This window comes from Triticum aestivum, chromosome 2D (assembly GCF_018294505.1).
Source record: "Triticum aestivum cultivar Chinese Spring chromosome 2D, IWGSC CS RefSeq v2.1, whole genome shotgun sequence".
NCBI lineage: Eukaryota > Viridiplantae > Streptophyta > Magnoliopsida > Poales > Poaceae > Triticum > Triticum aestivum.
Window position 1 is genome coordinate 654843729 of NC_057799.1, and position 13382 is coordinate 654857110.

Genomic DNA, 13382 nt, shown 5'->3' on the forward strand with positions numbered 1-13382 from the left:
GTGTGCTCATTGTGTGTATCGTTTTGATGTTCCATTTTAAGTAAATAAAATTCACCTTTTGTCGAAATCTATTTTTAGGATTCTTCTAGATTTTCTTTCCGTTTTCTATAAAAATATGATGCACTTTTACTGTGCAATAAAAAAAAAAGTTTGGCAAACGACAACATAATGTTCAAAGATAGACCAATGGGATAAGCCATAAAATCACTTTGTTGGCTTCTTGGATTGTTGCTTGCCCCCTACATAGCCATCCATCTCAACCTACATAGTCGTCCATCTCAACTCAGGTATATCCATTCAGAATGAAAGCTACATATTACCAACAAGTAATGAATGCACGGTGCCTCCGCCTTGCCTAGATGATTAGCTTTCTTGTGGTGGTGTTCAAGTCTTAGACTTGGCACCGGTGCTGTGCGTCCCAGTTGACAAGTGACCTGTGACGAGCTTTACTCTTCCTCTCGTTTTTCTTCCCTAACTCTAGCCGGCTAGAGCAAACTCTTCCCTCCAAGCTTCACCGATGAGCCCATGGGTTTGTGTCCCCTCTGCCTGCCGCTTCGGTGGCTGGTGGCAGGGAGGGGATCTCGGTGCCTTCACTATGGTTAGTAGTCTAGGTTAGATGTTTTTAGTCCTCATATATAGATGTGGCGCTCGGGCAGATGGAGACGCTTCTTCTTCGAGTTTGTCTTCGGATCTCCGATCCTACTCAAGTTCGACCGTCTCCACGCCAACTTGAAGCACGGCGGCGGCGAGGCTGAGGCCGAGCAGAAGGAGCCACGACCGGGCTACCATTGCTCCCAGCCACCACCCAGAGGCAGCACACTAGGACACACTGTATGTTCCACCAAAGTTGTAAGAAATATGTACTCAGCTGATAACCATAACATACGTAGGATTCATTCATGCATATGTATGTATAGACACCTCAAGCCGAATAAACACCAAGCTAGCGTATCATTTGACTTTGTAGCCTAATAATCACCCCAACGGCAGCAAATGATTTTTGTATGTCATCATATTTATTAGCCAGCTTGCACTGCGTCGTGGTCAACCTTAATTTGCGCAAAACACCACCTAAGATAATGAAGCCCTAATTGGTGGCCTTAATTTTATTCTCCTTTCTTGGAATCTCTAGAAACAAAGGAATAATGCTGTTGTGGATCGCATCATGGCGGAGCTGGCAGCGTGGACTTTAGATGGTTTCGTGAGTAGTTAGCTAAGCTAGTTGTTAAAAAAAAAGAGAGATGAAAAACCAAGCCAGTTTCACATGTTAATGTACCTGCCTCAATATCGGTGTTGTATTTAGGATGTACATGTCTTAATATGCTCGGACCGGTTCTTCAAAGTGAAAATCTAGATTCTGGTGTTTGAGTGTCGCTTCCTTCTTGAAGGCGTTGCCGTGGAAGAACATCGTCATCGTGTGTGTCATGTGATGGTTGGTGTGGATATGGACTTTGTTGTAGTTTGCCGGCCGATCGCAAACCTGATCGCTTTGGTGTTTTTTTTTTGTTTTTTCCTCGCCTACGCATAGCTTCGGTCTTATATGACTTTGCTATTTCCTGGCGTATTTTTGTGTGCGTGTGTTGTGTGCATCCTAGCAGAGGTCGCGTATGTGCTCATTGTGTGTATCCTTTTGACGCTCCATTCTGAGCCAATAAAATTCATCTTTTGTCAAAAGTTATTTTAGGATTCTTGTAAATTTTCTTTCTGGCTTCTATAAAAATATGATGCACTTTTAGTGTGCTATCAAATTTTTTTTTTGGCAAACGACAACATTGTTCAAAGATAGACCAATCGGACAAGCCATAACAATTGCTTTGTTGGCTTGTTGGATTTTTGCTTGCCCCCTACATAGCCATCCATCTCAACCTACATAGCCGTCCATCTCAACACAGGTACATCCATTCAGAATGAAAGCTACATATTACCAACAGGTAATGAACGCACAGTGCCTCCTCCTTGCCTAGATGATTAGCTTCCTTGTGGTGGTGTTGAAGTCTTAGACTTAGCACAGGTGTTGTGCGACCCAGTTGACAAGTGACCTGTGACGAGCTTTAATCGTCCTCTCGTTTTTCTTCCCTAAATCTAGGCGGCTAGAGCAAACTCTCCCCTCTAAGTTTCACCAGCGAGCCCATGGATTCATGTCCCCTCTGCTTGTCGCTTCGGTGTCCGGTAGCGGGGAGGGGAGGAGATCTCGGTGCCTTCACTATGGTTAGTAGTTTAGATTACATGTTTTTAGTCCTCGTAGGTGCAGCACTCGTGCAGATGGCGCGCTGCTTCTTCGAGTTTGTCTTCAGATCTCCGATCCTACTGAAATTCGACTGTCTGAATGTAGTCGATGGAGCTCCGGCGTGGATTCCTGTCGGCTCCTTGGGGTGGTGAGGTTAGAGTTTCTTATCATGTGGTGAAATTTTGTGTCGGGTGTTTCAAATCTATGCAAGGGTTCGATGATGAAGACTATAGTTTCAGGGCGCTGGTCCATAGGGGGCACGTGCACGAAGAATTATCGGCTGTCATCGATAAGGTCAAGTCGGCTCCCGTAGGGGAGCAGCGACGGCGCGTCGGCAACTCGTTGTGGCAGCAGTAGTGGTCATTCATATGTTCAAAATACTGTATTTCCATTGAACTTTTATAATACTCCCTCCGTCCGGAAATACTTGTCATCAAAATGGATAGAAGGAGATATATCTAGATGTATTTTAGTTCGAGATACATCTCTTTTTATCCATTTTGATGACAAGTATTTTCAGACGGAGGGAGTAGATATGATTTTTTTGCAAAAAAAAAAGAAACTTGGCACAGGTGCTCATGTGTGTTGATCTGCATATGTATGTACAATAATCACCTTAGAGAGTCCATGTGAACTTTACATAATAAAAATTCATATATATGTAACATAGAAGTTAGCAGTCTATAGGAGAAAGGTCTAAATTTATTTAGCCAGTACAAGATGCAAGGGTTGACGGCTAGTCTTTTGGATTAGAAGGTTCATAAACAAATCACTACAAGCCCAGAGAAAAAAAAAGTAGAAGGGCCAGGAAATGTAAGACGCAACAAGGAGCTTGCTTGATGCACATGGCAGAAATCAGAATAAGGAAATCTGCTGGCACTGCAAAGCATGAACGTATCAGCTGTCACTTCACGCAGGCATTTACGTGCAATGCATGCAGTAGCGGGCCAAATTTTTTTCCAGCAACATGGAAAAACTTTGGCCTTACACTACCAGAATAACTGCTTGCGCCGACGGCCTCATCTATGCCGACGGCATACATCCATCTATGCCGACGGGGCCGTCGGCATAGACGAGGCTGTCGGGACCGCTTGAGATACGCCTACGGGGACCGTCGGCATAGGCGCGGTCGTCGACATAGACCGGGCCCACCTACCCGGTCAGCGCTGACCGTTTGACGGCGTTGAAACTACGCCGACGGAAGGTAACGGCGGCCGTCGGCATATCTATGGCACAGGTATGCCTACGGCATAGCCGTCGGCATAGACCCGGCCCATGCCCCTCTGCCACGTCATCGATCCGTGTGCGCAGCTATGCCGTCGGCATATGTTTATTTAGTTTTATTTTTAATTTTGCTTTATACTATCTATGGCAAAGGTATGCCTATGGTATAGCCGTCGGCATAGGCCCCTCTTCCACGTCATCGATCCGTGTGCCATGCCACGTCATCGATCTGTGTGCCATGCCACGTCATCGATCCGTGGGACTGCACCTCCGTGTGTGCACAGATATGCCGACGGCATGGGACTGCACCTCCGTGTGTGCACAGATGCCGTCGGCATACATTTATTTTACTTTATTTTTTATTTTTACTTTATTTTGTTATTTTTACTTTATTTTGTTATTTTTACTTTATTTTAGTTTTTGTTTTTGCATAAGATAATTATGCCTAATCTAAAAAACATACCCCGATGGTATATCGATTGCCCCCCGTTACGAACGTCGCTACCGCCGTGTCACGGAGGGGGGAATGGTCGACACGGAGGGAATTCTGGTTGGTGGGGGATTCGGGGTGTAGCTGTCACGACCGGTTTTTCAATAAAATAATTATTAAGAGACCAATCCCTTTTACGGACCATTAAAGAAGAATTCCTTCTCACTAGTAGACAATATCTCGGTCACAGAAGAAAAATACCAGGAGTACTGAATATAATACAAGGTTGAACGGGGACTGCTCAACAATTTATTACATGCACGCCGATAAAACATAACGGCGGATGGGGTGGCATAACTACTAACTCACGATAACTACGATGGCGGAAATATCACCGTGAAGTGGGTGATATGACTCCTGAAAACTACAGCTCTTCGAGCGTCGGAGTGAGGCTCAAGGAGACTTATTGCGGGTGGCGGAAGCGTATATAATACAAGTGACCAATATCCGGGATCGCACAGGACTGACTGGGATTCCTCTAGGCGTCGGACTCGCTATCAAACTCTTCATCCAAGAGATCGCCTTCGTCAACATCTGGCCAAATCAACAAGCCAGGTGAGTACTATGAAAGTACTCGCAAGACAGTTCGGACATAAGATATAACAAATGTAAACATGAAGCATAAGAACAGATTAACCGGTACATTCACACATAGAGATAATAATGCGTGGGAATAATAGCAGAGAAGTCGGGCGGTAGTCCTCCCGAAATCCCAAATTATATACTGGGTGCCAAACGAGGGTCTGAATGACTCCTCGAGAGGAAACTGCAAGAATAGTAATACTGGTGCCAAACGAGGGTCTGAATGACTCCTCGAGAGGAAACTGCAAGAATAGTAATACTGGTGCCAAACGAGGGTCTGAATGACTCCTCGAGAGGAAACTGCAGGAATAATAATGCTGCAGTCGGGCGTCAGGGCGACACCACATAAAGGGCTTATAACAGAAATAAAAGACAAACATGCCACAGTCGGACGTCTGAGCGACATCACATAAAGGGCTTATATTGTAGCTCAATAATTCAGTAGCTCGAGAACATAAATTATTACAAGTACGAAACAAATATGAGGTTAGTCCATCCGCAGGAATAACAATTTAACGGGGTTACCACTTGAGCTTGTTCACCGGGGATAAATTCCACGAGGATAGATATGGATATACTGATCACCCTACTTGATCATGGATACGATGACTTGGAAAATTTTGACTCTGGAGAGTTTGTACTTTAACCACAGCCAACGGATTTCAGTAGTCACAGGGACTAGTTCCGTCTACGGTGTCTTGGAAGAAACACGTCTAACCAGTACACACCCATTCAACATTCCGAAGCCAAGGATCACCCCCGGCAACGTTCAAGAAAAACTTTGAGACGGGGAGGCTACAACCTCGCGTAGCATGGGATCAAATTTCTATACGCGCGCTCTAAGGGGGTGCCCCCCCTCTCGGTCCCAACCGGAAACACCCATGCCCCCTGACCGGATGACTGGCTTTAATCCAGGGCCACGGAACCATCATCCCGGCCCCTCTGTTTGGTGTGTACACGGAAAGAGGTTACCAACTTACTAAACCGCATCCTGGCAAAGAAACACGTGGTAGCACGGAAGGGAAAAGAACGATAACGTGACTCCGTCCACGTTAACGTCAGAATTTGTCGGATGACGCAAGGCTGGTATGCTACAACAGTACCACCTTGCTTCCCTTCATGTCACCACATGATTAGGCCATCTCTCACCAGAGATCATCGCAAGTTTGGAACATGCGGGTAGTTGCCTCACAAGCAACAAGGTCCTCACCGACACTCATATACCACACACAACTTATACGCAAACATGCAAACACCTATCATATCAAAGGTTCAAACATGCTTGCCTGGTTCGGAGAAGTCGGAGTCTAGCTCGGCGAAGTTCGCGGCTCCGTCACCTCTTCCGGAACCTACGGCATAACGAAAACAGGGTACTAACGTGAAAACCAACGCGTGCATAAAAACTTCTCCAAAAAATTTCCAAATAAATCCTATAAAAAACTAGACAAAATTTTAAGACTGTCAGAAAAAGAATCACTCAAAAATCACTTTTTATTAAAAAGTTATAAAGGTTTCTGTCCAGGGACTCATCTGTAATGAAACAGAAAAGTTCTAGGGTTTAAACTGAGAAAACAGAAAACGCTTCGGAAAGAAACGCGCAAGCTCAAAAGGGAAAACGTATTTTGCCCGAAGGTGCCAACAGAAAACGTTTCGCGAGGGGAAACAGAAGAGAGGCTGACAGGGGGGTCCCACATGTCAGGTTTAAAAAGCTCGCCGGCGCCCGAAGACTGCGGTGGACGCCGGCGTCGAACCACGGCGAGTCAGGGAGATCGGAGGGTACCAAGAGCTTCAGCGAGTCCTTCCGCGTCGGTGGGTGGTGGACTCGACCGACGGAGAGCACCACGTCGACGGCGACACTTTCTCCGGCGGACGGCGGCTCGAGTGATGGTGGGGAACTCCGGTGGCGAGCTGCAAACCTCAAATTGAAGCGCGGGTCAGAAGGAGGGATGCACTAGAGGGCTACTGGCAAGAAATGGGAGGCAGAGGTGCACGCACGGGAGCGAATCGAGCTGGGTCCCGTGGCGGGTCGCGGCGGCCGGAGTTGAGGAAGGAGACCTCCTCGGGGCTCTTCCAGTGGCTAGGCAGGGTCTTGGTGGAGTGCAGAGGTGGTGGGGGTTCGAGTTGAAGCTCGGGGCCTCTATTTATAGGCGGATCGAGGGGGTGGCCGTGAACGGGGTTGCTCTGGCGAGCGATTACGGCGAGGCAGTGGTTGAGCAGGTGGTTTGAGTGGCCTGGCAGCATCAGTGAAGTTTACTGGTGCCGTTCCCCCACAAATCTCGGTTGGTCTTGGCGTAATGGCGCCGATCCACGGTTGGGTGGCCGCACGGGCACGACGGCGGCAGAGAGCGCGCTCCGTACCCTGCGGTTCACGACGAGAGTGGCAGCGCATTCTGGGGAGTGGAAGGCCACGCGGCGAGCTCCGGTGGCTTGGGCGGCGCTGGGTGGCGCCGTCTGTGCCGCGCCTCTCTCTGGCGGCCGCAAAGCCGCCGCTGGCGTCGGTCACGGGGCGGCGCACCTCCTCCTGCTCGTCGCCGACGTCCGCAAGGCTCCAGGGGATCGTGCGGCGCAGGAACAAGGGGGAGAGGACGGGGAGCAAGGCGACACAGCGACACTGGCGAGATCGAGATCGAACACTGAAGAAAACGACAGTGGTTCAGCCACTGTTAACTGAACTTGACTGAATTTGATTTTGACAATGCCCTGCAGGTGTTCGACAGAATGATTTGGCAAGCAGAAAAATTTTCCTGGGGCTGGGACTTGGTGAGGTGACCACTCAATGCACTTAGGGGCTGCCTGATTTTACTCAGAATTTTTGGAGAAAGATTTGAATGAATTTCACCAAATTTGACAAATCTGGTCCAAACTTGCAGTAAGTATAGTTTGAAAAATTTGAACTGAAGACCAGTGGTTCTTCATGGATCTTGGTTGATGGTTCAAAGGACTAGGAAGGGAAAAAGGTTTGGGGGCAAAAATCAAAACAGAAATGGTAGCTCCTTTGTAAATCTCCAAGGGCTAGAATAGGAGACAGAAATTGTTTTGATAAGATTTAAATGGAAAAATAATTGTATGGAGAGGTCCAACTTGCTGGATTTGAAGTAAATCATGATCCAAAGGTGAGGGAAGGGTTAGGAGAGTGGATTTGCACTAAGGCCATGGCAAGAGAGAATTGTTGAAAGTGGTAAAGGATTATTCCAAAAGCTATAGAGTATTTTCAAAGAAATTTCAAAAGGCATCTTCCCCCAATGAAAAGCACTTTGTCTTGAGTCCAAATAAAGAGCAAGAACCTCCAAGACCAAAAACAAATCTTGGGTGAATCCAAATAAAACTCTTGCCATAAAAAAATATTTTGAAAGGGAGAGTTCTTTTGAAGAAAAATTTAAATCACCTCCCTCAAGTCAAATAAAATCTTTTGAAAAATCAAAATAAAAACTTGGGTGTCACAACAGCTACCCCCTTAGGAAAAATCTCGTCCTTGAGATTTGTGCTGATCCTCAAATAGATATGGATACTCTGCCTGGAGAAAATCTTCCCTTTCCCATGTAGCTTCATCCTCAGTGTGGTTGCTCCACTGAACCCTGAAATTTTTTGTTGTTTTCTGACAGGTCCTCCTTTCAGACTCTTCCAATATTTTTACTGGCCTCTCTCTGTAGGTGAGGTCTAGTTGCACATCAATGCTCTCATGGGATACATGCTTCTCCGGGTTACTCACACATTTTCTCAGTTGAGAGACGTGGAACACGTCATGGACGTCTGACAGCTCCTTGGGTAAGTCTAGTTTGTAGGCTACTGTGCCTCTTCGTGCGACTACACGGAATGGTCCAATAAATCTTGGGGCTAGCTTCCCCTTAATTTTGAACCGTTGCAGACCCCTCATAGGAGACACTCGTAGGTACACGGAATCACCGAGTTCAAAGCTGACCTCACGATGTTTTTGATCGTAGTAGCTCTTTTGTCGGCTCTGCGCTGTCTTGAATCTGTCCCTGATCTGCTTAACTTTCTCCTCGGCCTCTTTAAGCATGTCTGGGCCGAAGATACGACTGTCACCTGTTTCTGACCAATTTAGTGGGGTACGACACCTCCGTCTGTACAATGCTTCAAAGGGTGCCATTTGCAAGCTGGCGTGGTAACTATTGTTATAAGCAAACTCGGCATACGGCAAACTCTCTTCCCAACTGGATCCATAGGTGAGCACACAGGCCCTCAGCATATCCTCTAGGATTTGGTTCACACGTTCCGTTTGTCCATCAGTCTGAGGGTGGTACGCTGTACTGAAAGCTAGCTGCGTGCCCAGAGCTTGTTGCAGGTGATCCCAAAATTTGGAGACAAATTGTGTGCCTCGGTCGGATATTATAGTCTTTGGGACTCCATGCAAACAAACTATACGGGAGAGATAAAGCTTGGCCAGCCTTTGTGTGGAGTAGGTAGTCTTCACGGGAATGAAATGAGCAACCTTGGTTAGTCGGTCTGTGATGACCCATATGGCGTCATTTCCGCGTTGTGATCGGGGTAGTCCGACGATGAAATCCATTCCTATTTCATCCCATTTCCACTCCGGTATCCTGTTTGATTGGAGTAGCCCTGCTGGCTTTTGATGCTCGGCCTTGATGCGCTGACATGAATCGCAACAAGCAATAAACGCGGCTATATCCCTTTTCATACCGTGCCACCAAAATCTTTCCTGAATGTCCTTGTACATTTTGGTACCTCCAGGATGGATTGAGTATGGAGCGGTGTGGCTTTCGGTTAGGATTTGTTGCTTGAGTTCCTCAATGTTAGGCACGCAAAGTCTGTCTCCGTACCATAGCCGCAACGGATCCCACGTCGATCTTGCCATCAGCCGCACGGGATCCCACGCCGATCCTGCTATCAGCGACAAGGGACCTGACATCCCGCCTTGTCGTTTCTGCGCCAGAGGCGCCAGCCGATGCTCCTGCGCCGGGTTGGGCCACCTTGCAGTCATCGAGAGGCAGCGTGCGATGCGAGGAGCCGGTCGACTGGTCCTGCGTCATGTGACCGCCAGAGGTTGGCCCACATGGGGAACCAGCACCCGACGCGCCCACTCGTCGTTCTCTGGGTGGCGTGCGCAGACCCGATGCAGATTCGCCTGAACTGCCTGGGCTGCCTGCACCTGTGCCGTCATCCTCGGGATCGGCGTTGACAGCATGTGAATCTGCTTCGTGCTCCGTGCCGTTTTCGTCTTGTACTGTCTGCATAAAATCATGCACAGGAACTGGATTTTCACTAGGATTAGCAGGAAAATTAGCATCTTGATCAAGTACACGTTCACCCCCATGATTAATAGGCTCAGAGGGAATAATTTTAGGAAGCAAAAAGAATTCAGAGCGAAGGGGGGGTGCCTGCATTAGGGTTTAAGGTCTTGAAAAAAAAACGGTTTCATCAAAAATATCATCACGGGATATGTAGACTCTGCCAGAAGCAACATCAACGCACTTGAAGCCTTTGTGGAGATTACTGTATTCGAGAAATACGCATTGTTTGGATCGGAATTCTAATTTTCTAGAATTGTATGGACGGAGATTGGGCCAACAAGCACACCCACAAACTCGAAGTGAATGATAGTTTGGTTGTTCATGAAACAAACGACCCAAGGGAGTTTCAAAATTGATCACTTTGCTAGGGGTGCGATTTATCAGATATGTGGCAGAGAGAAATGCCTCATCCCAGAATTTTAGAGGCATAGAGGCATGAGCCAAAAGAGAAAGTCCCACGTCAACAATGTGGCGATGTTTTCTTTCAGCTGATCCATTCTGCTGGTGAGCATGTGGACAGGAGACATGGTGATTCAGCTGACCCAGTCTATTTGCATAGTGATAATTTTTCTATTGAACAATCTTTCAACTAAAGCTTGAAATTCATGAAAGATCTTAAAAACTTCAGATTTATGCTTAAGAAGATAGATCCACGTGAATTTGCTATAATCATTAATAAAGGACACATAATAGTTTTTCCTATTGATAGAATCACGGGTAGGCCCGCATACATCGGAGAAAATTTGCTCTAAATTAAAGGAGCTTTAGATACACTGAACGAACTAGGATAAGGAAGTTGATGGCTCTTGCCAAATTGGCAAGCATCACAAACACCTTTCTTTATTCAACTTACTACTTGAAAAAGGAATATTGTTGTGGCTAAGGACATGACGAACTATGGTCGATGAAGGATGTCCTAGCCGACTGTGCCACCTGTCCGTGGACACTTTATTGACACCAAACGCCTGCTTGCTTGAATTCAAGGATCCGATGATAGGGGATGGAGACCACGTCTACACCTGCCGTGGAGAAGGGCTTTCCTCGTTCCCAGTTCCATAACGAAAAGGAAATGTGGTTGAACTTCAAGAAAAGTATTGTTGTCAGTGGACAAACGATGAGCTGAAATAAGATTTTTGGTGGCATCGGGTACATGCAATATGTTTTTGAGATGAGGATCACGAGTAGGGGTTCGAACAGTGGATTGACCAATATGACTAATTTCCATATCTTCTCCGTTTGCGGTGTGGACTTGCTCGTTGCCGTTGTACTTGTTGCGGACTGTCAGCTTGTCGAGCTCGCCGGTGATGTGATCTGTGGCCCCCGTGTCGAGGTACCAGTTGGTGTCCACTCCATTGGACGTGGTGGTGGCCAATCCTGCACTCTTTTCGTTCTTGGCAAAGGAGATGTCGAAGCGGCGGTAGCACTCAACGGCGGTGTGGTTTGGCTTCTTGCAGATCTGGCAAACAACCTCAGGGAGATCGTTGCCTCCTCCATTGCCGTTGCCACAACGTCCATTGCCGCGGCCACCGCCTTCATTGCCACGGCATCCACTGCCGTGATCTCCACCTCCTTTGCCACGACCACCATTTCCACGGCCGCCTCCGCCGTGACCGAAGCCACCACGGCCACGGGAAACAGCGTTGGCCGAGGACTGAGAGGACTGGTTTCCACCTTCGAACATGGCAAGGCATTTTTCAAAACCGATCAGCTGGGAGTAAAGTTCAGCTACCTTGATGTGCTCGGTCCTTGCAGCGCAGATGGATGAGACGAACGAGATGTAGTCGAAATCAAGTCCGGCAAGGATGTAGGAAACCATATCATCCTCGTCGAGTGGCTTTCCTGCTGAAGCCATCTCGTCGCCTAGCGCATTCATGCGCCCGATGTACTCGGCGATGGTCGCGGTGCCCTTTTTGGTGGTGGAGAGGCGATCCGCGTGTTGACGATGTTGGCCTGCGTTTGGAAGAGGAACATCTCCCTGATCGCGGTCCATGCCGCGGCGGCCTTGGTGCAGTGGGCGACCTGGATCATCACAGGTGCAGAGATCGAGTTGAAGATGAAACTCAGCCTAAAGTTTCATAAGTAGCCAAGTACCAGCCTAAAGTTTGATGTAAGCTGTTTCGGGGGCGTCTTAATGGACATAGAGAAGGGTCTTACTGAACATTTCTGAAGACAGTCGGTGTTCAGAAGTAAAGTAACAGTTTACCTTTGATTAAGATTATTTCAAACCGTAATCAAGTTGCTTACAGTTTCAAGTTTTGAGACGGAGGCATACTTCCAACGGGGAGAGGGATCTAGCCTCCTCAATAAAATCAAGAAGATTTACAACAAGTTTGGAACGCATCATCAGAGATAAAATATTGTACTGGCGTATCCGCTAAAAAAATCGCACGGCCGTTGATGGAGATGAGAACTCTAAATTTTTTCACACTTGTGCCTCTAACTGACAGCGCCACAATAAGATAACCTCCTTATATTATAATAACCAGGTCTTCTTCTCGCACCCCGGCAAAATTGCACTTTTTACAAAAACTTTCTCAAATATCTTAGGTAAACCTTTCGCCCCATCTTGGAATTCTAGTCTCTCGGACCTGTACCCAACCACTTCCTCTCAGCCATTCGCCACGTATCGCGCTCTGGATGCTCCCTTCGGATTTTTTAGCGATTTTTTTCGGTTTTTTGACGTTTTGGTTTTTCACCGGTGTTCATTAGCTTTTCGATCAAATTTTTTTGAAAAAACAATATTTTTTGTGCAAAAACGCATTTTTTTCCTTTCGCGAGAGTCACGGTTTTGCTTTCGTGAGAGGCACGGTTTGTTTTCGTGAGAGTCACAGCCGTGCCTCTCGGAAACGGAGAAAAAACGCGTTTTCCTTTTTTTCCCTTTCGTTAGAGTCACAGTTTTGCTTCCGCGAGAGCCACGGTTGTGCTTTAGCAGGAGTCACGGCCGTGCCTCTCGGAAACGGAAAAAAACGTGTTTTCTGTTTTTTTTTCTTTCGCGAGAGTCACGATTTTGCTTTCATGAGAGTCAAGGCCGTGCCTCCTCGGAAAGAAAAAAAAACGTGTTTTCTTTTTTTTTTCCTTCCGTGAGAGTCACGGTTTTGTTTCCGCGAGAGGCACGGGCGTGCCTCTTCCGGAAAGAGAAAAAACTCGTGTTCCCGGTTTGGTTTTTTCGTCCGATTTTTTCATGAAAAAAAGTTTGTCAAAACCTATCAACATGGGATCTAGTTTTGAAGATCTCGACGCGAGGAATCCAACGGTAAAAGCGGTTCGAGATTTGGACGCATGGTTTAAGAGATAAAATATTTTGAATAAACGAATCTACGAAAAAATGGAAAACTCCGCGACAAGTGGCACATGCAGCGCATCACTTGTCGCAACCTGGTGAGGTTAGAGTGATCTTTGCAACCAGTATTCCTCAACTAGTGATTTCAGCTTTTACAACCTATCCGATGATGTCTCTTGCCTTAATCGGGCCTTAATTGTTGGAAATCCCTATTGCCGCTCACTGCGGCAAACTGTCGGGCTACCGCACAGGGCAGCGATGCGAGTGACAAACATGGGCTGGCCCACTTCGAGATTTACACAGGTGCGG

The 13382-nt window shown here is 47.1% G+C and overlaps 1 pseudogene; it reads right to left on the reverse strand.

The window, feature by feature from the left end:
* Positions 1-11485: 11485 nt before the first annotated feature.
* On the reverse strand, positions 11486-11627 carry LOC123056320 (uncharacterized; annotated as a pseudogene).
* Positions 11628-13382: the final 1755 nt, after the last annotated feature.